This window comes from Mus pahari, chromosome 17 (assembly GCF_900095145.1).
Source record: "Mus pahari chromosome 17, PAHARI_EIJ_v1.1, whole genome shotgun sequence".
In the NCBI taxonomy this organism is placed as follows: domain Eukaryota; kingdom Metazoa; phylum Chordata; class Mammalia; order Rodentia; family Muridae; genus Mus; species Mus pahari.
In genome coordinates, this window is record NC_034606.1 from 64,008,321 (window position 1) to 64,035,872 (window position 27,552).

The window sequence follows — 27,552 nt, forward strand, 5'->3', positions numbered from 1 at the left end:
CTCTCTCTCTCTCTCTCTCTCTCTCTCTCTCTCTCTCTCTCTCTCTCTCTCTCTCTCTGTCTCGCCTCACCTGGGCCATCAGCCAAGGTCTTCTGGCCCTGAGGAGCCCCTCACTCCCCAGCTGTTCCCTGAATAGTCCTCCTGGGAGAAAAGCCAGGGGCAGGGGGTGGGGAGGAGTGAGCAGCTGCAGGGAGGAGGGGATGGGGGCTAACTTAAATTAAAGAACCATCTGTGACACCAGCCAGTTCAGCTCCCCCGCCAGCTGCTCTCTGGAATCCCAGGCTGTCACACCCAGGGGTCCACTTATAAACAGCAACCTTCGCACCCACAGCAAACACAGAGCAAGCTAAGAGGAGCCCGGGGTTGCAGAGGGTGTGAGCAGTGACAGGGAGAGAGTCCACTTAATCTCTGGCTCCAAGTACCTAAGAATCCCAACTGGATTCACTCCTTCCACAGGGAAAGAAGCCAAGAAAGAGTGGCCGTCCCCCAAGCTGGTCCAGAGACACAATGGCCCTTCTGCAGTAATGCCTACTGGATCCTCCCTCCAGCGCTGCTCAAGGATACTCCAAGAACCTACCACAGACTGCAGGTTCTTCCAAACCCAACTAAGAGCAGGACCAGGCTTATCCTACTAGGCAGTGTGGAGTGTTGTTAGCCTCCGGAAGACTTCTGAATTACAACCTTCCCCACCTCAGCACTCCGGGATCTCCTGTTCCCTGTCCAAGTCAACAGCTGCTGGAGGTGGGGAGAGGGAAGGGGCTACACACCAGGGGCTCAGCAGCCAAGCAGCGAGGCCCCACTCCCACCAGGTCAGCCAAGAGCTAAGCCAGCCCAGCTAAGGAGATGGAAAAAATATCAGACCAGAAGGCAGAGAGAGGTAAGGCCTAGTCCACTCCACAACTAAGTTGCTGTGTGACTTCAAGCAAGTCAGTCTCTCAGAAAGAGGTTCCTTCCCACTATATGGAGATTGTTCTAGAAGAGTAACTCTCACAGAGTGGCCTGGGGACCCCAGTAATGACACTGTCTACCCCCATTCCTCGCCGCCTTCTCCAGGGGCACTTCCCACAACAGAAGCAGATAAGAGGATCTCTGCTCTACAACGTCAGACACCAGATTTGCCAACAGTAAGAACACGGACATTCTCTTGTTTCAGGACATATAATTATTTTCATAAGATATGTCATCACGTTTGTTTGTTTGTTTGTTTTGTTTTTCGAGACAGGGTTTCTCTATTTAGTCCTGGCTGTCCTGGAACTCACTCTGTAGACCAGGCCTGCCTCTGCCTCTCAAGTGCTGGGATTAAAGGCATGAGCCACTGCACCCAGCTACGGATATTATTTCTAACATTTCTATTTCACTGTCTTTTTTTGTTTGTTTGTTTGTTTGTCTGTTTGTTTTGAGACTGGGCCTCAATATATAGCCTTGGCTGGCTTGGAACTTGCTATGTAGACCAGGCTGGCCTTGAACTCAGAGAGCAACCGGCTTCTTGAGTACTGGGATTAAGGGCACAACTAGGTGGTATAATTAGTATTATGACAATGACAACGATGATGTGTGTGTGTGTGTGTGTGTGTGTGTATGCATGTACACATGTTCTCATTTTGGTGCGTGTATGAAGGTCAGAACTGACTACCAAAAGTTGTTTCTCTCTCCTTTCTAGTCCTGGATGTCAAACACAGGCCATCAGGCTTGGTGGCAAGTGTTTGCTTGCTAAACCATCTCAATATACCTGTTTTTACACCTGCCTGACTGTCTGTCTGTCTGTCTGTGCACGCACACGAAGGAGCATGTGTGGAAGTTGGAGGACGATTCTTGGGAGTCATCTCTCTCCTTCACCCTAAGGTCTCTGGAGATCAAACTCCAGATTTTGTCAGGTTCAGTGTCAAAATGTCTATACCAGGATAAGCCATCTCATTGGCCTTTAAGTGAACAGAATAAACATTCAAAACTCTTAGTTCTAACACAGCGCAGGAAGGGTAGCCAGAGGGCAGAGCGGTCTCCTCCCTGTGGCTTCCTGGCTACCACGGTTCTGTCTTGCCACAGGCCTAAAGCAATGGTTTGACGCCTATGAAAGTACAGACTAAATAAATCTTTCCCTAAAAAGAAAGCATGGAGTTCATACATCAGAAGGCCGGAGAATCATGCTTGGTTGAGAATCATGCTTGGTTGGCTTTTAGTTTTGCTTTTGCAGTCCTGGGGTTCAAGCCAAGGGATGAACCCTCTTCCAACCAGGCTACTGCAAGTCCAAGGATCCCCTGTCCAGAACAGCCGTCCAGGACCGAGAGGGAAAGCTCAGCTTACCACTGTCACCACTACCTACAGGTGGGAAAGATGGTTAACCCAACTGAGAAGTTACACTCTTTCTGCCTGTCTATCGATCCATCTATCCTCCATCCATCTATCTATCTACTACCTATCTACCTATCTTTATTATCCATCTATGTATCTATCCATCATCTATCTATAATCTATCTATGGTTCTATCTATCTATCTATCTATCTATCTATCTATCTATCTATCTATCTACCTATCTACCTACCTACCTACCTACCTATCTTTATCATCCATCTACCTTGTGTCTATCTATCTATAATCAATCTATCTTTATGATCCATATATTTATGCATATATGTATCTATGTATCTAAATTTATCATCCATTTATGTATCTATGTATCTATCATCTATCTATAATCAATTAATCTATCTATCTATCTATCTATCTATCTATCTATCTATCTATCTATCTATCTATCTATCTAGTCTATCTATCTATCTATCTATCTATCTATCTATCTATCTATCTATCTATCTATCTATCTATCTATCCATCCATCCATCCATCCATCCATCTATCATCTCCAGTAGCTGAGGCTGGCCTGAACTCCAGATCCTACTTTCCCACTTCCCTAGCTGTGGGATTCCAGGGAATCACAAGCCAAGCCCAGAGTGAACCTAGTTTTGAAGAACCACTGTAGCTGGTGGCCAGAGACCCCCAGTTCCTCTGGCATATCCTTTCTGCAGGGAACAGGAGAGGGAAAGGCAAAGGACAGACACTCACTCCTGTCCCCAGCTTTTGTTTACCTACTTTTCTCACTTTCTCTGTGCCAACCCAGGGGTCACCTGTGCTATGGGTCCCACCAGCTCTCCATCAAGGCCTCTGGCCAGAGCTACTCTCCTCCAAGCTTGAAACCATGATCCCTTCTCTGCTTTCCTTAGACTTCTGCCAGCTACCCACCCTATCTCCCCAGAGGGGAAAAGCCAGCAGCTGGAATCTCCTGCACGGCATTTCTGTAGCCCTACAAGAATCTTCTCACCAGGCTTGGGGCACACATCTTTAACCTCAGCACTCAGCACAGAGGTAGCGGCAGGTGGATCTCTGTGAGTTCAAGGCCAGCCTGGTCTGTATACGGAGTTCCAGGCCAGCCAGGGCTACACGGTGAGACCCTGTCTCAAAACGAGCCATAAAAACAAACCTTCCGTCCCTGCTCATCACCCGTTAGAGCAGCGAGCTGTCTCTTCCCTGCCCAGGCCAGTTTGTCGTGACTGACACATCCTGCCTGGTTTTGGTATCTACCATCTGAAGGCATTTTCCCATTCACTTTTTCACGCTCTAGGAGCTACTCCCAGAGCCTCGAGCATGCTAAGCATCAGCTCAAAAACGTCTCACGCAACTTTAAGATTACTTTTTATTTTATGTGAGTGTTTTGGCCGCATGTATGCGTGTGTACCAGGTACACGCCTGGTGTCCTCGTGGTCAGAGGAGGATGTCAGATTCCCTGAAAATGGGGTTACATCTGGGTGTGAGCCATCGTGTGGGCTCTAGGAATCGAACCCAGGTCCTCTGGAAGAGCAGCCCATGCTCCATCACTTAATGACTGCTCCAACACCATTCTCAAGTACCTTTTACTTTAACCTGAAAGTTTTTCAATACCTCCCTTCAAAGCCAAGGGCTGTGGTACAGTTTCCTGTGAGGCTGAAACATTCCAGTCTGCAGGAAATTCCTTAAACAGGAAGGTGAGCAATTCACAATAGCTTCTGGAAGTCCCTGAAACTGACCAGATTCACTAGGCTCCATGCTGGCAGAGTGTGAAATAAGAGCTGAGGGTCCCTATCAGACCAAGAAAACTTTGCTATAATGAAGACTCTCAGAGGGGGAAAAGCTACAGAGAGGACTTCTGAGACCAGCCGAGCTGCTTGGCGAGGTTTAAAACTCCCAGAGCACCTGGAGCCTGCTGAGCAGTGAGGGCCAGGTTCCCAGCTGTGTCAGCTGTCACTCGCACTGGCGTCTCCTTTCGTGACTCAGCCATCTCTCGGTCATTTCTGTTCCTGTAAGTAACTTCAATAAAACTGAACGGTTCACCAAGTTAGACTTGGGTGGTATTCATACCTCGGTCTGTTCTGGGTTCCCTATCTAGAGTGAGTGTATGTGTGTGTTGTGTCTCCCCAGAAAAAGTTTTGTCACACATCACCAAGGTTCTCAAAAAGGAAAAAAAAAGAAAAAACAACAACAAGGGACTGGAAAGATGGCTCAGCGGTTAAGAGCACTGACTGCTCTTTCCAAGGTCCTGAGTTCAAATCCCAGTAACCACATGGTGGCTCACAACCATCTGTAATGAGATCTGATGCCCTCTTCTGGTGTGTCTGAAGACAGCTACAGTGTACTTACATATAATAATAAATAAATAAATCTTTAAAAAAGAAAACAAGCATAAAGCAAACAATACAAAATAGAAAAACTCCAAAGGAGCCGCCCTCAGGTGTGAGAGCCCTGCCCAAGTTGGGAGAGCTGGGCCTGGAGGCTCAGGGGCAGGAGAGCTGCCGGGCTGACCAACTCACTTCCACCTAGGCCCAGACCCAGGGTTTCGAGTTGACCACCCCAACATACACCCCATCTATGCATTGCTGGAGCCTGTGAAGGGACTGCTCCTGTAGACCCAAAGCTGCAGGATCTCCATGACACAGGGCAACACCACAATAACTAGGAGGAGCCCTGGTAAGGATCCAGTACTGATAGTGTGGGAGAAGCCGGAGGCCATGAATCAGACCAACGACTCCTGGCAGGGAACATTGGCAAGTGAACTGTTTGGGAAAAGGGTGACACTGTGACACACTGTGACACACTGTGACACACTGCAGCTTCCACTGAGAGATGTTTTCTTTTCTTTTGTTTTTGTTTTTATTTTTGTTTTCTTTGGTTGGGGGAGGTTGCAAGGGTGGAGTGGAGGATGGATATGAAGGGATGGAGAGACGAGTGGGATTGGGGTATAAGAGGTAAAATTCACGAAGAATTAATTTAAAAAAAAAAACCCTAAAGAACAAAACTTATATGGATAGAGGGCTTTGGTCTCACCCCTTCCTTACTCCTGTCCCAAGTGGGAGGCTACTGCCACCGCAGTAAATCCAAGACACCGCAGTAAATCCAAGACACACTTCCCAGTTTTTGCTGCCCTCTCTACCTGCACCCACTTCACCAAGCTTCAGAGCAGAATCCCCATCCCGAACAATCCACCTGATTAAAGTGCGTACGCTGGGTATGGTGTCTCACCATCTGAGCATGCTCAGGCACAGGTGAGAGGCTCTCTCGCTGAAGGCCAGCCTGGGATGCCCGAGACCTGGCCTCAAAGCACATCTACAAGCTACAGAGGAACACAGACAATTCAGTGGATCTCACTATACTCAGCTAAGTGGCCAATCGCATCACTCTTAGATCGTTTACTCCTGCCTTTTTCCTTAGCAGCTTCCACCCAGCTAGCCCAAGGGACCACTGTGTAGCTTCTGTCTTCGTATGTTTCTTTATTCTGGACGTTTTGTTTGAATGGAATCACACAGTAAGTGGCCTCCTGTGACTGGCTCCTTTCACCCCGTTACAGTCTGTTCAGAGTTCACTGTGCTGTAAGCTTTATTACTGCTCATTCTTCACGGCTAAGCCTGTGTGCACAGCACACATTCTGCTTATCCACTCCCTGAAGGTGTATACTCAGGCTGTCTGCACCTTGGGGCTATTATAATCATATAATCTATGGGCACGTTTGTGGATAGCTGCATGTCTTCAATTCTCTTAGGAATCTATGAGTAGGACTGATGGATCATGTGACCTACTTCTAGTTGTTCAAGGAAGCATCAGACTGCCTTCCAAAGCTGACACAGTCACCATTTCACCGACGAAGTCTGAGGGCTACGATTTCTTTACACCTTCTTCACCAATTGTTGCCTGCTTTTCTGATCCTAGACGCTCTTAACTGTGTGAATCTGGACTCACTGTGGTCTGGTTTAGAGAGTCTCACTATACAGCTCTGGCTGGCCTGGGACTTGCTATGTCTACATAAGACCCTAGCCTTGAGTTACAGAGATCCTTCTGCCGTCTGTCTTCCGAGTGCTAGGATTAAATATGCATACCACCATACCAGGTCACATGCTTTTGGTTTATAATTCCCAGGTGATTTACAATGTTGGCCATTATTTAGAGCTTTCCTGCTGCGCTGGGATTTAATTTCTTTTTATTTTATGTACATGGGTGGCTTTTGTTTGTTTGTTTGTTTGTTTCTGGCATGTTAAGTGTGTATGTTGTATGTGTGGAATGCCCAAGGAGGTCAGAAGGGGCAGTCAAATCCTCTGGGACTACAGGTACAGACGGTTGTGAGCCACCACGTGAGTGCTGGGAACTGAACCCAGGTCCTCTGGACGATCAGCCAGTGCTCTCTCCAGCACCCCATTTTTAAAGTTTTACTTGGAGAAATGTTTGTTTGATTCTCTGGCCATTTTCAAATTGGGTTTTCTAGACAGACATCAGTATTCTTTACATGTTCTGAAGATAAACCTCTTAGTCCATAGAAATTGCACATATTCACTGCATTCTGTGGGTGAACAGTTAACTTCCTTGAGGGGATTTTCTTTTGGTCCTGGACTTTTCTCAGCTTTCCAACTTCTTCCCCCACCCCTTCTCATCTGTGTGTGCATGTGTGTGTTCTTAAAAGATAGAGTAGCAAGTTACCACGTGTATGTTTTTCTTAAACTGAACAATTTTTAGAAGATGAAATGACAGAATGTATTCACATCCTCACATCCTACCAGCACCTACATGGCAGCTCACAGCTGCCTCTAACTCCAGGATCCGACACCCTCACATAGACACGCATGCAGGCAAAACACCAATGCACATAAAATAAATAATTTTTAAAAGTTTTAAAAAAGAAAAAAAAAAAAAAAAAAGAGCCGGGCGTGGTGGCACACACCTTTAATCCCAGCACTCAGGAGGCAGAGGCAGGTGAATTTCTGAGTTCAAGGCCAGCCTGGTCTATAAAGTGAGTTCCAGGACAGCCAGGGCTATACAGAGAAACGGTCTCGACACTCCCCCCCCGCCCCCCAAAAAGGCAAGTGGATCCCTGTGTATTCCAGGCCGGCCAGGACACCCAGTGAGACTCTGTCTCAACCACTCACCCTCCACAAGCTCAAACCTTGTAAACTCATGAAAAAAAGTTTTAACCTTAACAAAAAGTTAAGGGGCCAGTGCTCGGGAAGCAGAGGCAGGCAGAACTCTGAGTTCAAGGCCATCCTGATCTGTAGAGTGAGTTTCAGTACAGCCAGAGCTACAGAAAAACTCTGTCTTGAAAAATAAAAATAATAATAATAAAAAAGACAGTCTAAAATGACTTTTCTCAAAAGATGTGCAAACGGGCAGGAAATGTTTAAATCTTACTCACCATCACTCACCATCAGGGAAACAGAAATCCAAACCACAGAAAGAGATCGCTGTGCACCTACTGTAACAGCTCTATGACAGGGCGGGAGCCGGCGAGTGCTGGCACAACACGGAAGAGGGGGTACGGCTGGCAGGGATGTAGACGGTGTCACACTTACCGGAAACCGTTCAAAGCTCTTCAAAATATTAAAGTGGAAATAACCCGTGTCTGAGTAATCCCATCCTGAGCATGCAGCCAAAGGACATGAAATGATTGGCCAAGGACTACCTGTGCCGTTGTTAACTGCACACCGTGCACAGCAGCCAGGGGAAGGGGTCAGGGTTAGTAAACAGAGGCGCAAAGCGCTCTCCTCGTGTGTGACACTGGAAAAGGTGGGCTCCACAGAGTTCAGAACAGAATGGCCGTTACCAAGGGTAACTGGTGGGACCACACTGGTTGAGGAATACAAACGTTCAGTTACATGGGAGGCAATGTATACGCTGGTCAGCTTGATTTAGCAAATCTGAAGACATACCAAACCATCATGTTAGTTAGGCTGGGCCTGCTGGCGCAGTCCTGTGATTACAACTATTCAGGAGGTCGAGGCAGGAGGATTTGAAGTTCAAGGCCATTCTGACCTGTAGAGAGAGTTTATGGCTACCCTGGGTAACTTGGTAAGGCCCTAGATTTAATCCTTATTACAACAACAACAAAAACAAAACCCAAACAATGATAAAGACATTGTAAGCCAGGAGGTGGTGGTGCACACCTATAATCCCAGCACTTGGGAGGCAAAGACTGGTGGATCTCTGAGTTTAAAGCCAGCTTGTCTACAAAGCAAGTTCCAGGAGAGCCAGGGCTACACAGAGAAACTCTTGTCTCAAAAGAAACCAAAACCAAACCAAACAAATTCAAAACAAACAACCAAGCAAGCAAATGAAATTGTGACTTACACCTGATTAGTTTCCAGGGGCAGAAGAAGTGCACATACAGAGGTGCATATACAGAGGTGCACACACAGAAGAAAGGAGGCAGGAAATTTGGGGTGCATGTGCAAACAGAACGATTCACCCAAAGGCACCCAAAGGTGAGTATCTTTCATGTTCTGATGCAGGGTGGACACTGTATCCCCAACACACACACAAACCAGGTATGGCCACCTCTGCTTGTGACCCCAGCATTGGGAAAGCAGGGACAGGTGGATCCCAGGAGCTCAGTGGCCAGTTAGACTAGCCAGAACCAGTGAGCTTCAGGTCTAGTGAGAGAATATGTCTCAAGGAATGAAGGCAGAGAGTGATAGGCTGGCCACATGCACGCACGCATGCGTGCGCACACCAAACATATAAAAAGGGGGTGGGGGAGATATTGGTGTAATCAGAGACATGCTGGGGCTTTCAGGAAAGTCGGAGGCCCTGGAGGGGATACACGGCAGAGCTGACTGGTGGAACAAACAAGGGTTACTGCTTAGATAGATGACAGAAGCTAGGACGGCTGCTCCGCGGCTGGTCCAGGCTCATGCAGTCCCAGGGATGCAGCCAGGTACCCTTCAGCTCCCCATACTTGACCCCAGGACCCGCTCCTCTAAGCTTTGTACCCAGATCTCTTCTAACAGGAACAGGCTCTGGTCAGCCTTGTCCCCAGGCAGCTCCAGCAGGGCAAGCCCAGATGTCCTCCTAAGTGGCCGGCTCAGACCCGGGGGAGGCAGCAGATCTAGTTCACCGGCTTTCTCTCTGACGCTCTTCCCCTTCAGCCTACAATTTCTAGATTCTGATTCTGGCTAGAGCCTGACCTGAGGAGAGACTGAGAAAGTCTATGAACTCCTCTGGGCCTCGATGTTATTCTCTGTAAAATGGGAGTAAGCCCACGGTGACATCTCTGCCAGCAGGGCACAGAAGGACTGACAGTATCATGGAAAGATCTATGACTGGTTAGAGCCTCCTGGCTACAGAGGGTGGTGGTGTGGTCGGTGCAGCACTCACAGTGCCCTTGGGAACTAGCCGTATCCTTTGATGTTGCTTTTCTCAAGGCCTGAAGGCTTTCCAGGAAAGCAGTGGGGGAGGGGAGGAAGGGACTGCAGAGCCAAGAGTGTTAGCCTTCTTCTGGGGAGGGGGCACAGGAAGTGAGATGCTGTCTACACAGGAAACGAGAAGCAAGCAACCCCCCCCCCCCAAACTTCCCTCCAGACGCAGGGAGGGGAAGCAGGTTTCAGCTTTGGCAGAACAGTGGGCCCAGGGTTGAGGAAACATAAGGTACAGTCCAGGGTGGGAAGGGAAGAGGCACCTTTAGCGTCAGTCTCTACCTTGGACACAAAAGAACTCAAGGGCCTGGGACATCTCTTGGGGAGCAGAGAGAACAGAACTACTAAGCCAGGCTGTGGAAGCCAGCACTGTAGCTCACGTGGTGCATGTCTTCTTCAGCCTTGGCCGGCCGCCCTATTCCAGCAGTGCCCAGCCACACAGCTCGGCACGCGTCTCTGCTCACTCACTCACTGTTTACGCACACCAAGCTGGGGCAGGCCCTGTGAGTGCCCACTCCTCAAATACCTGTGTTTTCTTTAGAGCTGGCATGGATTTGTAATGATTTACGGGTACAGTAGCATAATTCAGTACAGGGTGTGACAATCGCATCCAGGCTGCCTGGGCCTCTCTCTGCAGCCCTTATCTTGGCTGTACTTGCTATTTACAACCGTTCAGTTGCTTGATAAATGTGGACTTTCTGGATAGGAAGTTCCAAAATATCTGCTTGCTTCACGAGTGGCCTTGCAGAGCTTAGAAACTCCCCAACAGCTGGGTTGGGCATGGATTCTGGCATCTGAGGGAGGAGCAGCATTTGGAGAATGAATTCTCACAGGGCTTTGCACTCCAGCACTGGAACCTGAGACAGATGCTGTGGCTGGAATATCTGTGAGCCACTCCCTGTGAAATGCTCACTTTCAAGAAGATGGTAAAGGAGTCAGGGATCACTGAATAGTGATGCGGTTAGGGGTGGCGCCCTTTGGGATGAAATAAGTGCCCTTATAAAAAAAGAGGCCACAAAGTCCTGGGGCTGAGGAGATAGATCAGTAGTTAAGAGCACTGACTGCTCTTCCAGAGGTCCTGAGTTCAATTCCCAGCAACCACACGGTGGCTCACAACCATCTGCAATGAAATCCAATACCTTCTTCTGGTGTGTCTGAAGACAGCTACACTGTACACATACATATAAAATAAATAAATCCTAAAGAAAAAGAAAAGAGGCCACAAGTTGGTTATGGTGGCTCATGCCTGCAACTTCAATGCTCGGGGGGTGGGGGGGGAGAGAGAGAGAGAGAGAGAGAGAGAGAGAGAGAGAGAGAGAGAGAGAGAGATCAGCCTGGAATACATTGTGAGATCTGTTTTGAGCAAGAACAAAAACAAAACACAGAGACCTTAATCACAGCCTGGCTCCTCAGGCCTTCCCTCTCTCATCCGTGTAACTCCTAGAGAAACCTCTTGACACTTTCTAGCACAGGAGAGTACAATGAGTGGGATCTGTCTTTGAACCTGAAATCAGTCAGTCCCTCACAAGACAGTGAATGTGTCACAGGCTCGCTCTTGGTTTCCTCAGCTTCTAGAGCTGTCAGGAGTTACTGTCTGTTGCTGGTAACATCTGAAGTTCATGGGGTTTTGCTACAGCAGCCTGAAGCCTGAGGCTTGGGAAATCTCTCCAACACCTGGGTTGCCAACAAGTAAGATAATGAATGGACAATACAGGTGGCGTTGTCTTTTAGAAAGACGGGGAAAGAGAATTTGTATGAAGAAACTCCAGGGGCAAGCATGGTGACACATGGTGATCAGCTAACACTTGGAGAGCTGAGGCAGGACAGTTCTATTTCCAGATCAGGCTAGACTGGCTCCACAGTGAGGTCGGTCCTTCCTCAAAAGAGGAAAAAAGAAGGGGAAGAGGAAAAGGAGGAGGAGGAGGGAGAGAAAGAGGAAGGAGGAGAAGGAGGAGAGGAAGAAGAGGAAGAGGAGGAGGAGGAGGAGGAGAAGGAGAAGGAGAAGGAGAAGAAGAAGAAGAAATAAAAAACCCTTTAAACTGCAAGAATAACATACACCTCTCATGCTATAACCCCAGTATAGAGCTCCCTAACATTTGCTATAATATATCTTCTTTTCTTTTTCTTTTCTTTTCTTTCTTTCTTTCTTTCTTTCTTTTTTTTTTTAAGACAGCGTCTCATAATGACTTATGTCACCATACCTGGCTAAAATAACTTATGAAATGTTAGAAGGAGTCTGAGGTTGGCCACATGCCTTTAATCCCAGCATTTGGGAGGCAGAGGCAGACAGATCTCTTGAGTTCGGGGTCAGCACAGCCTACAGAGTAACAGGACAGGCAGAGCAACATGGAGGGACCCTGTCTCAAGGATTCTCTGAACTTGGCTCAAAAGTCACACCTTGTCTGGGATGTGTTCTTAAGGCCTCAGGTCCAGTCACCAGCATTCCAAAAATAATTTTAAGCAGAGGGTAGCTTACACTTGTAACCCCTCTGCTTCGGAGGCTGAAGAATTACTACAAAGTGAAGCCATTCTGGGTTACACAGTAAGTATCATTTTGAGACAGTCTAGCTGGAATCACAGGCCTGTACCATCATGATGCCTAGCTACATTTGTTCTAAAGCTTCTCCTAGCTGTGTCCATCTATAATCCTGGGAGAATAGGTAGAGGAAACATCCCAGGATCAGGTGAGGTGGTATGTGTGTGTGTGTGGGGGGGAACTTTGACCATGGACACCAATGCCTTGCTTCCTTTCTTCCCTTGGGGAAAGAGGAGGCTTTTATATCTCCAGTCTGGTGCGCTAACAGCAGAACCACTTCCCAGAAACTGGCGAGAGCTAGTTCTACTTTAGTAAGTGCTGTGTTCATGCGGGACAGTGGCTTTACCCTTCCTAAGGCTGTGACCCTTTAATACGGTTCCTCATGCTCTGGTGGCCCCTAACCATCAAGCTATTTTCGTTGCTACTACATAACTGTTAACTTCGATACTGTGAGCCAACACATGGTTGCTGGGAATTGAACTCAAGACCTCTGGAAGAGCAGCCAGTGCTCTTAACTGCTGAACCATCTCTCCAGTCCTTATGAGTGGTAATGTAAATATGTGTTTTTGGAATGTGTTGTTTGACCCACAGGCTGAGAACCACTGGTGTAGACCCTTGGAAAGGCAGCAGAGTCTAGTCAACTGTGGGAAAGGCAGACCACCCCTCAGGCTACACACAGTTTGGGAGCTGAGAGATGGAGAGTGGGTCCAGGGCAGATATTTGAGAGTCAGGTGAGGATAAGGCAGACAACGGACTTCTGGAAATGTCTGGAGTTGCTGTAGGTAGGTTCTAGGGGGTGTCCCAACAGATCTCTGCCCACAGGACCAGTGAGAGCCCCTATATCAACCCAGCTGCTGTGAAGTAAATCAGCCTCTGGAAACTTAGCTCCTGAAGCCCAGGACAGCGCCCCAGGCCCTGCAGGCTACAATACGAACAGCAGCATGGGATCCCACCTCCTTCCAAAAGAGCCTTTTGTTTTGTTTTGTTTTGTTTTGTTTGAAGTGTGTTTGAGATGGAACCCAGGGCCTTTCAGGCTCTTGACTACTGGTCTGCAACACTGGCCCTGTAATTTTTCCTTTTTCAATAGAAAAGGCTCAGTTGAGTACTGCCAAATTCACAGACCTCAAAGACCAGTAGCACCAGGCTCAGGGTGCTGCGCCTAACTGGGTTCCTGCGAGCACCTACTGGGTTTTTAAGAAATCGGTAATGACAGCGATGATAATTCACCTTAATAACAGCCTGGCCTCCTCAGGCTTCTTTCATCTGTGCAACTCCCAGAGCTGAGAAAAATGGTAATTATGGAGCAGGTGCCACACCCCAATGATGATGTGTTATTAATTCATGAGGTCTGGCTGGGAAACTGAGGCCCAGGGAGAAGGACCTGGCTCCTGTGGAGGCCAGGTCCTGGTGCTGAGAGCGGCTGGGGAGGCAGTTCCACCGTGATCAGTTCCACCGTGAAGTTTGGGAAGATGTGAAAGGCAGATGCATTCATTCCAAATGTGGGCTGGGAAGAAGGTAAAGACAGCCCCCCCCCATGTGTGTCCCTAGCCACCCCACAAGGCCGCTGCAGGACCAGGTGGACAGCCCTGGCAGGGAACTGGGGCCTTTGAGTCCCTGCTCCACTCTCCAGGAGTTCAGAGCCAAGGGCTGCCTGAGCCATCTCTAGAGTGCACTCAGAGACCACAGGTAAGATAATGCCATATCACAAGCACAGTATAAGAGGCTGCAAAGGAGTGTCAGAGAGTGCGCACCTTGCAGCTGGGTGTGGGGACCTGAGCAAGAGCCTGTCAGGAAATGGGGAGACTCCGAACTATAGCTCAGGGCCTACCATTTGTTCAATCCCCAACACAGGGAAAAGAAATATGTCACTGAAGCCTGTTTCTTGAGATCAAGCCTATTGTATGTAGAACCTATGGCTGTCCTCTCTCCACACGGCCTCGGGCTGGCCCGCCTCAGAGCCATTGCTCAAGATGGGATTGTCGATTCTGCCTAGCAACAGCTGCCGCCTTCGCTCTCACAGGGGCTCCACCAATAACTGCTTTCAGATAATGAGATCCTTCCCACAGCAAGGCCCGTCTGGTCACTGGTCACTACCGTGGGACACTGCAGAGGATCCCCAGACAGCGTGATATTCAAGAGGGCAGGCAGAGACCCATAAAAAAGCAGCGAGAACTCAAACTAGGAATGCAGTTAACAAGACCCTGCAGGTACAGTCCTACTGTGTGCCTGGCACTGTGTCCATGCTGGGAACAGATCTGCATCTCCCGGGAAAACTACTTCTCTTCTGGTACTCCAGCACAGCGTCTAGGGCATCAGAGGTTCCATCGGCAGTGAGAAAGGTGACCAGAGAGAGCACTTGGAGAACCCTAGCCCAACACCCAACAGCTGCCTAGGCTCAAGAACTGGCTTTCTCTGCTTTGAACACAATCTGGTCTCTCAAGAGTGAGAAACTGAGGCAGAAAGCAGCCATGTGAAGGCAGTGACCAGAGGCTGTACTCTGACCTTGGACCCTCACCACCACCTGAATCACATTCTGATTGTCAGTTTCCTCATTTGTGTGTGTGTGTGTGGGGGGGTGCTGTCAAGACAGAGTCTCACTATGTAGCTCTGGCTGGTTATGTAGACCAGGTTGGCCTCATACTCACAGACATCCACCTGCCTCTGACTCCTAAATCTAAATGCTGGGATTAAGGGCATGAGCTACTATGCCCAGCTCAGCTTTCCTGTTCTTCACTCCCCCCCACACACACACCCCTTTCTTTCTGTTTTTCAAGACAGGGTTTCTCTGTGTAGCCCTGGCTGTCCTGAAACTCACTCCGTAGACCAGGTTGGCCTTGAACTCAGAGATCCGCCTGCCTCTGCCTCCAGACTGCCTGTACCACCAACGCTTGGCCAGTTTCCCCATTTTGACTTGAAGGTGGGTCCCCAGATTAGATTTTCTCTCGGATTCCTTCCAGCCTGTGGAAGCTCTATGTTGTTTTAATGTGGTGGCAGATCTCAGGCTGATTTACATAAATTTGCATGTTCAATCAAAAACAACAACAACAAAAAAAAAAACCACCAAACCCAAACTACAAGTATAGAAAATCCAATCAGTCCATTAGTGCAGCCAGACAGGCTGGAGGAGCTTGCCAGGTTCAGGCAAGGGGCTGTCAGGGCAGACAGTGGTGGCAAGGGTACTTGGGGGAGAGGCTGGGGACGCAGGGGTGAGGAGAACCTGCTCTGACAGATAGACACAGCTCTGGGGACTCCGGGTCTACACACGGGGCCCCTCACCCTTCACTCAGGCTGTCCTTTCTCCTTCACAGGGCCTCGGGCTGCCCGCCTCAGAGCCATTCCTCAAGATGGGATTGCCGTTTCTGCCTAGCAACAGCTGCACCCTTTGCTCTCACAGGGGCTCCACCAATAACTGCTTTCTGGGAGTTTTCACTATCCATTTCCAGGGCTTCACACCAGTGAGGGAGGTTTCTTAGGGTTTCACCTACAAGCCCTCTGTTGACCACCTTACTCACACAGGCTGGCTGGGCCAGGGCTAAAGGGCTCCCTGGGACCTAGGGAAGCTGAGAGTGAAGGACACTGCAGGAGAATGAGCCTCACATCCCGGGGCCTCTTTAAGTGCCACCATCTCCTTCACCTGGGAGCCCAAGGACGAAAACAAATGAGAACATGGAGCTGTTTGGTTTTTGGGCTGGAAAGCAAGTCGTGCCATGGAGCTCCAGAGTCCTGAGAAAGCCCTACCTCAAAGAGGTAGAGGGCCTGGGCAAAGCAGGGCAGGGGCAGCTTCCCCCTGTTGCTCGGAAGAACAGAGGTGCAGTGTGTGGAGCCAGCAGGTAGGATGGGCGACAGCAGTGGGGCCCTCCTTGCCCTCTTCCCACAGAGGGTGGATGAATGTGCTGGCCTCCCTGGCTCGGATCCTAAAACAAGTCCCAACAGCTGAGATGCAAACTGTCTGCTGGGAATCTGCCTACCCCGCTGGCCCTTGGCTGCCTCCTCCTCTCTCAAACCCTCCCCAAAGACCCAACTCAAAGACTGGCCCAGTCACGATGTCTCACCTTGATGGGTGGGCCGAACCTGAGCCAGCAGGAGTTCATACCCCAAGGCACTGGGGTGAGCAGAAAAGGCCTATTCACGGGCAGAACAAAGTTCTGTTTCTCTCAATCCAAAATGCTAATCCTAATAAACTGCAGCCCAGCAGTTTAGCTCTCTTAACAGACCAGCCTGCTGGAGGACCCTTCACCCCTCGAGTCACCACCTCCTCTGTGTGTGTGTGTGTGTGTGTGTGTGTGTGTGGTTTAAATCTTTCTGGTCCTACTACTGAGCTCTGAAGATGAAGGAAATTGAGCTCAATAGAAGCAAACTATCTTGCTCAAGGTCACAGCGCAGGCTGCAAGTCTAGGGCCCAGAGCTCCTGACTCTGGCCATCCTGACAGCAGCTCAGTGCACATACACAAATATTCTCTGCCTTATGGTGGAGTGCATCCCCTCTCTGAAGCCCGACTCTCTTCCAAAGGCTAGAGCTGGAGAATACTGTACAGCCAAAGACACCTTAGGTAGACCACAGGCGCTGGAAACAAAACCAAACAATCTATGGGGGAATACTTCGACAAGGAACTCTGCTCACACACTCGGGATGGGTTTTAAAAATCTGAGAGCCAGGCTTTCAGGCCAGATTGGGAGGGGGGGGTCCTGTAAGACTGAAGAGGGTCTACAACAAAGCAATTGTACAATGCTCACTTCCCCTCAGAGGCCTGAGCACACAATAGTGAGAGATTCCTTCCCCATGGTTCCTCAAACCAGTCCTGATTGCCGGCCTCTGTCTCCAACCACTTCCTCTGGCTGACAATTGTGTTTAAGCAGGAGGGCCCACTGGAGAACGGGAGAGTTAGCAGAGAGGGAAATCAAAGATTGGCTCTAAACCTAAGGAAGCCCTCAAGCCTAAAACCTCCGGCTCCTGAGGAAGGCGGTCTTTAAAAAACAGCTGTTGGGCAGGCTGGGGGGTGGGGGGGGTTCATGTGAGCCCTCTGGAAAACCAGACTTAGGCGATGAAGGCCTTCTGTGCCCTTGGGACAGCGCCAAGGCTAGAGAGAGAAGAGGGGCCTTCCGCCCAGGGTATAAAGAGAGGGAGTTGGGGTCCCAACAGCCGCTTTCCTGGGTCTGCTAAACCAAGGGAAATGTCAGGCACAAATAAATTCTCTGCATTCTTTCAGCACCCCAGCCCAAACACAGAAACCTTTTCAGTCGGGGCTTCCCGGTCCCTTACTCCAACCCAACCCATCTCCTTCGCTCAATCTCTATTCAGCATGCAGGTTGTCGGGTTCCCTTCTTCCCACAGCCCTTCAGAGCCTCAGCAGGGTGGTTCCCAAGACCCGGTCACTCCGCCTTTCCCCGCCTCCCCCACGCCCTACAGCCCCAGGCCACAGGGACTGGAAGGAGTGAGAAGGGGTGCCCCGGGCTGCAGTCTGCGCCTGCGCCTTGGGGAGAGCCCCCTCCCTCCGCAACCCAGCACCGCTAAACGCTACCGGGACCATGGGATACGGGGAGGGTGGGATGCGCAGAGGGGGCAAGGTCAGTGCTTTCAAAGAGGGAGGGACACCCGCCACCGGAACATCCCCCCACTCCCGAAAGTTTCCCTTCCGGGGCCACCGAGTGTGCGCGAGGATGGCGCAGGGGGCGGGAGGGGGTGGGGTGGAGAGGTGGACAAAGTCACAACAGGACCCCTCCTGGGAGAGTGCGGCGCGAGGGACCGGCAGGCGTCGAGGTGTGGGCCGGAAGCCTCGGTGCCCCTTCCAGTCAAAGCTGCCACGAGAGCCTTTCACTCCACACTCCGCGGCCCCCGCCCGGGGCGTGCGGCCCCCCACCTCACAGCCCGTTAAATGCCAAACAGGCCTGAACTTACCGAAATCAGGTGCTGAGCTCGCCTGGCTTGGTCCACAGGGTCCATGGCCGCATCTCGGGGGCGGGAGGGCGAGGGGGGTGCAGAAAAAGGGGGGTACCGGAGCCGCCTCTTGATGTCAAGGCTTTAAAGGGGCCAATGAGCCCCGCCCCTCGCCCAGACCCCGCCTCCCTCCTCCTGCTCAGCCAATCCAAGCTCAGCCTGGGTGCGCGCCCCTCCCAGCTCTGTCCAGATGTTCCCAGGACGAGAGCTAAGTCTGCCTGGCCGGCGCGCGCCGCTTCCGCCCGGGTGGGCAGGGCCTCCCCTCCCCCCTGCGGAGAAACACTCTTCCTCTGGCCGGAGCTGACCTGCAAAGCCTTCCCGGTGCTCCCGGTGCTCCCGGTGCTGTGGGTCGGGATGCCAAGCCCGGCCGAGTGGGACTGGAGCCGGGGCATTTAGGACAGAGAAAACTAAGTAGGTTCGCGCGGGCCCACGGGCATGCGCGTCTGCTTCCGTGGGTCTGGGCGTGCACGTGTATGTGGTTGAGAGCGTGTTTGTAGTTTGCTGCATACGTGTTAGGTGCAAATCTACAGGAAGAGGTTTCAGTGTCTCCTTGGCCTTAAATGCACCCGCCTCTCTTTTCCATCTCTAGGTCGGGGACCTCCCAGAAATCTGGAAACGGGAAGCGAGGAGCAGGCACATGTGTAGAAAGCAGTGCTTGTTTTAAGAGGCAAGGCAAACCCACAGCCATGGTTGCCCCTGAGAAATCCTCGCACTTGAGAGACAGAAGCAGGTAGATCTGTAGTGCTGAAAAAAAGAGACTGTGGTTGGTTTTTAGCTACTTTCTGTCAGGGAAGAAGAAAGTACAGTTCAATCACTGACATGGAGGAAACAAGCTAACTCTTGCAGGCCTTTGCAACTTAAGAACTCAGTACGGTTGTCCTTGGTCTGTTTGTTACTGTTTTGTTGAGACAGGATCTCTAACTCTAGCTAGCCAAGAACTCATGATATAGGCCTGGCTGACCTTGAACTTGCCATGATCCTATAGTTTCTGTCTCCATTTTGGTCCTTAAACTCGTATTTGCCCTTCGGTGGATACCTTATGGTCCTCAACTTTCTATATTGTATTAACTGGCCTGGATGTGCACACAGCGGAATTCAAAGGTATCTTTGGACACTTTGTATATTTTATTAATATTGCTTCTGTCCTAGGTGTACAAATGAGACAAAGCAAAATTAGTCCAGTAAAAGAACAGATGCCATACAGGAATGTAGGGTTGGCTGGGATTAATTTAAGGGGTCCTCTTTGAAGAAGGCATTTTAGAGTGGGAGTCTGAAGATGGAGAACTTGAGTAGGACCCAGGCAGAAATAAAGATAAGTGATTGGCAGGAAGCTAATTACTGGAGTGGGATAGCAAGCAAATCCTCTTTTGTAGAAGGGGCAGGGGGCAGTTAATGCAAGAGGTTTTATCTGGAAAGCAGGATGAGCATGTAATATAAGGGAGTCATTTTGGATTCAACAACAACAACAGAGGAAGAAGCAGCAGCTCCGGTCTCAGTGTGTAATTCAGGCTGACTTCCAACGCTCTGCCCTCCTGTGTCATGTACTGGGTGTTAGGACCGCAGGTGTGCCACCAGGCCCAGAGCTTTACACACACTAAGCATGCACTCTGGTGCAGAGCCAAATCCACAGCCTTCCACTCCCTCTTCATCTTGTTTCTTGATGTTCTGTTGGGGTGCCTTTGGACACTATAGGACTGATTAGTCCTTGGCCAGTCATCCAGTATTTACCGAATAGGGATTAATGGGTTGGCCCTTGGGAGATAACAATAATTAGACACATTCTCCCCTCAAAAGGTTTTGAAGCCCAACACTAATGATGTACCTGCTGTTCTTGCACCTTGGGATGGAAGTCTTAAGTCTGTCAGGTATTTCTAACTATTTTAAATGTTTTGCAGGTAACTGAATTTTTGGAAGCAAATGACATCTAGATTTTTTTTTTTTTTTGGTTTGGTTCTTTGTTTGGTTTGTTGGTTTATCAAGACTGGGTGTACTGGAATTCTCTCTAGACCATGCTGGCCTCGAACTCAGAGATCCACCTGCCTTTGCCTCCCTCCTGAGTGCTGGGATTGAAGGTGCGCACCACTGCCTGGCTTAGAGTGTTTGTTTTATGTTTTGTTTTGTCTCGTTCACGTGCTACCTTTATTTAGTAGGCACGGGAGAGCATTTGCCCATGGCCTGGCCCTCCTGACCGGCTCTCTAGCACTTGCTATTTTGATAGGCTTTATGTGTCACACACCTTCATCCTTAGAGACAAGCTGTGAAGCTGTAGCAGGGCTCTGGGGTTATTTTCTTGGATGAAGCTTGCTACATTTTGATTCAGTTTTACTAATCAATTTATTAAAAGTCTGAAGCCCCAAGATTGATTATTCTCCATTCTTAGTCTGCATTACTAATCACATCCTTTCCTTGTTTGTAATAGATGAGCTAGATTTCTTGGGGGCTGGGGCTGTAGACTGCTGTTTACACACCCGTGTGATGGTGTGGCATAACTGTGTATGTATATAGTAATAATGGCCCTGGAGAGCCACGCCCTCACTACTCACAGTGGCATTTGAATTCAGATCCCCCGGAACTGAATAATGGGTGATTGTGAGCCACCTTGTGAGTGCCGAGACTTAACCCTGGTCCTTTGCAAGAGCATCAGGGTACTTGTAAGTTCTAAGCTGCCTTCCCACATTCTCTGCTTTAATGCTGTGTGGTCAACCATTTAGTGCTGGGTGTCTTCCCTCTTCAGAAGTTGACACTGAATCACTTTACTGCTGTACTGGCTGAGAAGATGGCCAAGTTTAGAACTCCTGGGATTAAGAGGTGGTTGGGGAGCCGGGCCTGGTGGCGCATGCCTTTAATCCCAGCACTCGGGAGGCAGAGGCAGGCGGATTTCTGAGTTCGAGGCCAGCCTGGTCTACAAAGTGAGTTCCAGGACAGCCAGGGCTACACAGGGAAACCCTGTCTCGAAAAACCTAAAAAAAAAAAAAAAAAAAAAGAGGTGGTTGGGGGCTGGTGAGATGGCTCAACAGGTAAGAGCACTGACTGCTCTTCCGAAGGTCCTGAGTTCACAACCATCCGTAATGAGATCTGACACCCTTTTCTGGAATGTTTGTAGACAACTATAGTGTACTTACATATAATAAATAAATAAATCTTAAAAAAAAAAAAAAAAAAAAAGAGGTGGTTGGGTTGCCAACTAACTTCTGAGAATACCCTAACCTGCCTATTTTTTTTAGGTTGGGTCAACTTCAGAACACAGTCTAGATGTTGCTACTGCCTACTAAAAAGGAGAAAGGCACTGGTTAGCGTTCAGTTAATTTTCTCAACAGGAGTAAGCCATTGCCAATATACTTTGAAATCTCTCACTGGTAAGATATGATAGATCTGCTCACATCTTTTAATTATTTTTCTCTTTTCTTCTTCTTTTCCTCTTCTTTCTTTTTCTTTCTTTCTTCTACTTTCTTCTTCTTTCTGTCTGTCTTTTTTTCTTCTTCCTTTCTTTCTTCCTTTTTCTTTCCTCCTTCTCCTCCTCCTCTTCCTCCTCCTCCTCCTCCTCCTTGGACCTAATGGTCCAGGATTAAAGACCCTGCTACTCAGGAAGATCACAAATTCAAGGCCTGCCTGAGTTACAGAGTGAGTTCAAAGGTCAGTTTAGGTAATTAAATGAGACCCTGTCTCAAAATAAAAAGTAAATAGAGGGATGGGGGATCGCTCAGTAGGAGAGTACTTGCCTAGTATGTGTGAGGTACTGGGCTTAGTCCCCCAAATTTTTACTGAGCCTTTTTTCTATGCCAGGCATTGTGCATGTAATCCCAGGCTAGGTAGTAGGGATGGCTTGGAGACAGCAATATGAGAAGTGTCCTAAGAGCGAAGCAGACCCTTGCATGGTTTTAGGTGAGGGTTGGGGTAGAGCTGGTAGGATGCATAATCAGGCTAATAGTTTGTGTTTTGTTTTTGAGAATGGATCTCATTGTGTAGCCCTGGCTGGCCTGGAGTTCCCTATGACAGTGGTTCGAAACCTTCCTGACACTGCGATCCCTTCAGTTCCTCATGCTCTGGTGAGGAACATGAAGTTATTTTCATTGCTGTTTCATGGCTGTAAGTTTGCTGCTGTTATGGACTATGATATAAGTGTCTTCTATACAGAGTATTTGATATGTGACCCCTGTGAAAGGGACATTTAACCCCAAAGGGGTCATGACCCATGGGTTGAGGCTCTCCTTGAACTCGGAGAGATCTGCCTGCCTCCCAGTGCTTGGATGGAACGTGTGCACCAGTAAACTTGGCTTCAGATCTATATTTTGGAAGGAACACTGTTGTCACAGTCTGGACAGAGATAAGACTGAAGTCAGGGACACCAGACAGAAAGATTTATAATAATTGGGGAAAAGAAGGAAAAGTGAGTGGTCTGGGACAGGACCGTGATAGGAGTGACGGGTATTAGAGACACAGAAAAAATATGGCAGGCTGGGTATGTGCTGCATGCTTTTAGCTCACCTCTCAGGAAGGATCTCTGGGAGTTCAAGACCAGCGTGGTCTACGTTCTGAGTTTCAGGTCAACCAGAGCTACAGAGTAGAGATACCATGTTGCCATAAACCAAGAACTAAACACCTAACAAAGAAAATGGCATACATGGCTGTAGAAGCAATGGACCTCGGGGTTAGAAGGGGAGGGAAGCCGAGGAGGCCAAGACCTTTAAATGACAGACTTTGCAGCCAGGAGCTGCTCACTGACATAAAAGATGCTGGGGAAGAAGAGGTTTAGATGGCGTGCTTGCTGCCAAACAGGTTGGCACTGAAATGCCCAGAAGTGAGGCTGGAGAGATGGCTCCATGGTTAGGAGCACTGACTGCTCTTCCAGAGGTCCTGGGTTCAATTCCCAGCAACCACATGGTGGCTCACCACCATCTGTAATGGGATCTGACGCCCTCTTCTGGAGTGTCTGAAGACAGCTACAGGTACTCACATACGTAAAATAAGTAAATGAATATTAAAAAAGAAAAATGCCCAGATGGAACACAACTGGAAATTGCCTGCCCACATTGAGTGCTCCCTTTGCAGTTCCCCCTTCCCAGTGCCCCTTCACAATGCTCCCTTCTCAGTGCTCCCTTCCCAGTGTTCCCTTCACAGTACCCCTTCACAGTGCCCCCTCCCAGTGCTCCCTTCACAGTACCCCCTTCCCAGTGCTCCCTTCCTAGTGCCCCCTTCCCGGTGCTCCCTTCCCAGTGCTCCCTTTGCAGTGTTCCCTTCACAGTACCCCTTCACAGTGCCCCCTCTCGGTGCTCCCTTCACAGTGCCCTCTTCCCATTGCTTCCTTCACAGTGCCCCCTTTCCAGTGCTCCCTTCACAGTACCCCCTTCCCAGTGCCCCCTTCCTAGTGCTCCCTTCCCAGTGCTCCCTTCCCAGTGCCCCCTTCCCAGTGCTCCCTTCCCGTTGCCCCCTTCCCAGTGCTCCCTTCCCGTTGCCCCCTTCCCGTTGCTTCCTTCCTAGTGCCCTCTTCCCAGTGCCCCCTTTCTAGTGCTCCCTTTGCAGTGTTCCCTTCACAGTGCTCCCTTCACAGTGCCCCCTTCTTGTTGCTTCCTTCACAGTGCCCTCTTCCCAGTGCTCCCTTCCTAGTGCTCCTTTCCCAGTGCTCCCTTCCCAGTACCACTTCCCAGTGTTCCCTTCGCAGTGCTCCCTCCACAGTATCCCTTCACAGTGTCCCCTTCACAGTACTCCCTTCACAGTGCCCCCTTCCTAGTGCTCCCTTCACAGTGCCTCCTTCACAGTGCTCCCTTCCCAGTTGGTGCTATTCCTCAGAAAAAGATTAGAAGCAGCAATGTAGGCTTTTGGGTAAATACTTTTGAGGTTCAAGAGAGGATTTGGACTAATGGAATCTATGAGTCTTTAAAACTGGGGGTAACTGAGACAGGATAGAGGAAGTCATGCAGGAGGAGAGGGGGTGCTGGAATGGAACCCCATGGAATACCAGCATTCGACAGGGGACTCTGGAGGAGTGGCATCACCAGAGTCCAAGCCAGATGTCCAAGGACCAACCAGTTTCCAGTGAGCCAGAAGCTGGATCAGGACAATTGTTCTTGTTGACTTTAGCCACATGTCACGGGAGACCAGCAAAACCAGATTCTGGACGGTTGAGAAAGACAGTAAGTAATGGAGACGGGAAGCACTTAGATCTTTCGAGAATCTTGGCTGTGTGGTTAGGGAAAAGACTGGGCAGCTATAGATGCACAAGGCAATTGGATATCCACAAGAGCCATTTTAGTCAGTTAGGGGAAGGCATGGCTTAATTTAGAAAATTGTTTAAATTTAATCTTTTAGAAGTATATGTATGTGGGGCTGGGGAGATGGTTCAGTCAGTAAACTGCCATGCATACGAGAGCCACAGTTAAGGTCACTAACATCCGTGTTAAGAAAAGAAGAGAAAAAAGAAAAGAAAAGAAAAGAAAAGAAAAGAAAAGAAAAGAAAAGAAAAGGAAAGGAAAGAAAAGAGAAAAAAGCATGGTGTGGTGGTGCACATCTGTAACCCAGCAATGTGCACTGAGGGGCCCCGGGCCTAGTCAGCCAATGTGGTCCAGGTTCAAGGACAGATTGTGTCTCCAAAAATAAGATGGAGCAATAGAGGAAGACACTTGATGTCAACCATAAGGGCTCCCCACCTCCCCCAGCCCCATGTGCACATGTACACGCACACATACTGTATGTGTTTGCGTACTCCCCATCTGAACTCACACTTATGCCACACACACACACACACACACACACACACACACACACACACACACAGTGCATACAGGGGTGGGGATTTCTTTCGCTCAGTACAAGCATGAGGACCTGAATTTGGATGCCCAGTACCCACAGAAAAAGTTAGCAGCTTGTGAGGCAGCTTGTGCTGGGGAGGCAGAGGCAGGGACAGGCCCAGAAGGACCCCTGGGACTTGCCAGTCAGTTAGTCTAGCTAATCAGCGGGCCCCAGGCTCAGTGAAAAACCCTTCCTAGAAAAATAAAGGCCAGCAAGATGGCTTAGCAGGTAAATGCTACTGCCACACAGGCTGGGTGACCTGAGTCTGATACCAGGAACCACAGTGGAAGGAGACTGACACCCGAGAGTTGTCCTTCTGTATGGTGCACACACACACACACACACACACACACACACTGTAGTCACAAACACACTGCACTCACACACTGCTCACACACACTACACTCTCACACTATACTCACATACATACTGCACTCGCACACAGTACACTGTACTCATGCACTGCATTCAGTGCTCACACTGCACTCACACACACTTCACTCTCACACTGCATTCACATACTGCACACACACACACACACACTACATACATACACTGCACGCACACACACTGCACTCACACATTACACTCACACACACTACATTTATACAGTTCACTCACACATACACTGCACTAACACTGCACTCACACACTGTACACACTCACATACTACATTCATACACTAATTCATACACTGCACACACACACACACACACACACTGCACTCACACACAACACTGCACTTACACACACTGGACTCATACACACTGCACACACACACACATACACACATACAAAACACTGCACTCACACACTGCACACACTCACTACATTCACACACACTACATTCATATACTGCACACACACACCATGCAATTTTAATAAAATTAAAAAAATAAGGTGAGGTGATTGAAGACCAACACCTGACATCAACCTCTAGCCTTGTGTACCCGCTGACACCCACACCTGTACGCACATACACGCAGTAAAAATGAGCGTGTATACTTTAAAATAAGACCTTTCAGTTTCTGGTTGCATTTTCCATCCCCAGCAATGAGCCATCTTACCCTTTGATTCTTTGCCGTGACTGAACTTGCTTATATGGGTGTTTTTATTCTTTTAGTTTAATTTATTTATTTATTTTTGCTTAGTACTGTGAATGTGTATATTCTTTTCAGTTTTTTTCTTATATTTATTTGTTTACTGTAACGGGGGAGGGCACATGCCTTTGTCTCAGACCAAGCATGTGTGGCTACGAGGGCGCTTTCAGGAGTGACTCAGGCTGTCCGGCTTGATGGCTTGCTGAGCCGGCTTGTCTGCCCTAGTTTGTTTGTTTGAGCTAGAATCTCGCTGTGTAGCTCAGGCTAGCCTTGGAGCCACTGCCCCACCTCTTGAGCACTGGAGTTGTCTACTCTTTGTAAAAAAACAAAAAAACAAAAAAACAAAAACAAAAACAGGACCTTTTCTTTTCCATTCCTCTTTGACAAAGGGTCTTTGATATTCCTCTTTGACATAGGACACAGACTGTCCCGCAGTCCTCAAATTTGAAACCCTCCTTAGTCTTCCGAGCGCTGCGATTACAGGATGTACCCCATCCAGCCACAAGTAGAAATTTTAGTATTTTTTTGTTTTGTTTTTGTTTTTTGTTTTTGTTTTTGTTTTGAGACAGGGTTTCTCTGTGTAGCCCTGGCTATCCTGGAACTTACTCTATGCATCTGGCTGGCCTCGAACTCAGAAATCCACCTGCCTCTGCCTCCCGAGTGCTGGGATTAAAGGCGTGCGCCACCACTGCCTGACCAGAAGCAGAATCTTTCCATTCTTATCTCAGAGGCTGGGAACTCTATGTAGACCAGGTTAGAATCAAACCCAGAGGAATCTACCTGCCTTTGCCTCCCACATATATGGGCCACGAGTTGTTGCAATGCTGTTTTTGTTTTTAATATTTGTTTTTAATGTGTTTTATGTAAATAGATGTTTACTTGCATGTACGTCTTGCACATCAGAAGAGGACATTGGAACCCCTGAGTATAGATGGTTGTGAGTTACCATGCTTGTTCCGGGACTTGTACCTAGGACCCCAGAAGAGCAGCTAGTGCTGTTAACCACGGAGCTATGTCTCCAGCCCTGCATTGCAACCTTGCCTTTATTTTTATTTTATTATTTTTTTGGTTTTGTTTTGTTTTGTTTTTTTGAGACAGGTTTCTCTGTGTAGCCCTGGCTATCCTGGAACTCACTCTGTAGATCTGGCTGGCCTTGAACTCAGAGATCCGCCTGCCTCTGCCTCCCAAGTGCTGGGATCAAAGGCGTGTGCCACCACCACCCGGCTGCCTTTATTTTTTTTTTTAATTTTAAAAGTGTGTGTGTCTGTGTGTAGACATGGTGCCATTGGTGCATTGGAGGGGTGCATTGGAGGTCAGAGGTCAGAGGACAACTTTCAAGAGTTGGCTCTGTCCTTCCACTTTGTTGAGATAGGATTGTTCGATTCTGCTCTGTTGTCCTCTAGGCTCTCTGGCTCCTATCCATCTTGCAGCCTTAGTCGTGGGAACGTATAGGACTTTTCTTAACGTGGTCCTGGTGACTGAACTGGGCACTAGGC

The 27,552-nt window shown here is 49.0% G+C and overlaps 1 protein-coding gene across 3 annotated transcripts in view; it reads right to left on the bottom strand.

Moving 5' to 3' along the window:
- Positions 1-18,262, bottom strand: part of Nckap5l (NCK associated protein 5 like) — a 38,461-nt gene extending 20,199 nt beyond the window's left edge. For all 3 annotated transcript variants that reach the window (XM_029548252.1, XM_021217069.1, XM_029548253.1), the window contains exon 1: positions 18,132-18,262. The gene's annotated coding sequence lies outside the window, so the exon portion shown is untranslated. The remainder of the gene's footprint in view (positions 1-18,131) is intronic.
- Between the last annotated feature and the right edge of the window lie 9,290 nt (positions 18,263-27,552).